This window comes from Metarhizium robertsii (genome assembly GCF_000187425.2).
Source record: "Metarhizium robertsii ARSEF 23 chromosome Unknown MAA_Scf_51, whole genome shotgun sequence".
Taxonomy (NCBI): domain Eukaryota; kingdom Fungi; phylum Ascomycota; class Sordariomycetes; order Hypocreales; family Clavicipitaceae; genus Metarhizium; species Metarhizium robertsii.
In genome coordinates this window covers 2,679-4,307 of record NW_011942195.1, presented here as the reverse complement: position 1 = coordinate 4,307, position 1,629 = coordinate 2,679, and positions in this window count along the sequence as shown.

Sequence of the window (1,629 nt, the reverse complement as noted above, 5' to 3'; positions counted from 1 at the left end):
CCGGTATTAGAGCAGGTATGCACGGTAGAAATTTCTCACCCCATAAATCGTTCATTCGTTCGTTTAAACCGTTTATTCGTTCGTTTAACCGTTTGCGATATTGTTGAACCGTTTAACAGTTTGAGAAAGTATTCGACCGTTTAAACCGTTTGCCCATGTATGTGGCCTTTTCTTTACTGCGTATTAGCGAAACGAAATTGCAAGCGTAAGGAAAGTGTTGCTTCCACCGCCGTCTTGGGCGGCGGAGCCAGCAGCCAGGGGACAGCTTCAAACAGTGGCTGAAACAGACCTCACGTGAGGAGGCCTCAACACCAATTCAGGCGTGCGTTATCCATAGCTAGATAGATTGAACAACAAGCAAGAACAAGATCATGATCACCAGCGCGTAGCCGTTTGTGCCTGTGATAATTATCACCCGAGTAGAAGCCTTGCGCTTCCAACAGAAAGTGTCGGAAAATAGCTTTTGCTCCTGTACTATTGCTTCTCCTAACTCGTCTCGTGAATTTCTATGTAAACGTTTTATGCACATAAAATATACATTTGTTTTTCTTCAGGGAGATCCTGATAGAATTTCTGCTCCGTCTAACGTCATGTTATATATATGGAATATATTGTCACAGCACCATCACGACTTGTCTAAGACACTCACGTGAGCACAGACCATTAGCGCACCATAAAGCTGTAGTCTAGATAGCTTCCTCTTCCCTCCTCCTTAAGGCACAACTACGTTATTACTAGCACCTTATATTCGCCCCGTGATATATATCCACATAGAGCCGACTAGTTCTAGCAATGGCATGATTTCGCATCATCCAAGGCCGAGAGGAATGTGGGCTGATACATCTATCCTTGTTCTGCCTATCTACAAGCGGTAATATTTGGTACCTGTCTATGTTAGATATTATGCTGTTGTGATTAGTACAGGCCACGTCTACTTGTCCACTGGTTGCCTAGCCCTTCATATTTTGTAATCCACCATCCTCTAATCGCCGAGACTCTAATAGCAGGCTTACATGTTAACAAAAAAATCAGGCTTTTTGACAAGCGAGTTTGTGAAACAATCTCCCATAGAGAGTAGCTGTCTCGTGATTGGAAAAGTTCATGGCGAGTCGCTGAGTCGGAGTATGAGTCAGGATATGGAATATGGGACTTGACTGAGTTCTTGCATCAAGTGGCCACTGGCAGGTGGCCTTTCCGTTTTGGCCACGATTACTCGAAACAGAATATTTGCCAATATCCTCAAGTTCAATTGGCCAGTTGTCGGCCCTGCCGTGGATGCTGCTTCCCTGTTTTCTTGAGACGGAGCACTAATGGCTGCCCCCAATTTAATTAGACTTCGCGAGCTAGGTTCCAAATAGGTGGGACATTGCCCGTCGACCACAGACTCGTTTCTATTGGTTGGTTCTGCCGGACGATCCCGTCGGCAAACACGGGGCACAGAGGTGCAGGTAACCTTTCCATTTTTGTCAAAACTACCCGAAAGAGACAATTAGCCGCTAATCCCAAGTTCCGATTGGCTAACTGCTGTCCCCGTCGAGGATGTCCGTTTCCGTTTCTTGAGGCGAGTACTCTTGGCTGAACCCACTTTAATTGAGCGAAGCTTTGCCTTTGCCTTGAGGAACGAAGTTC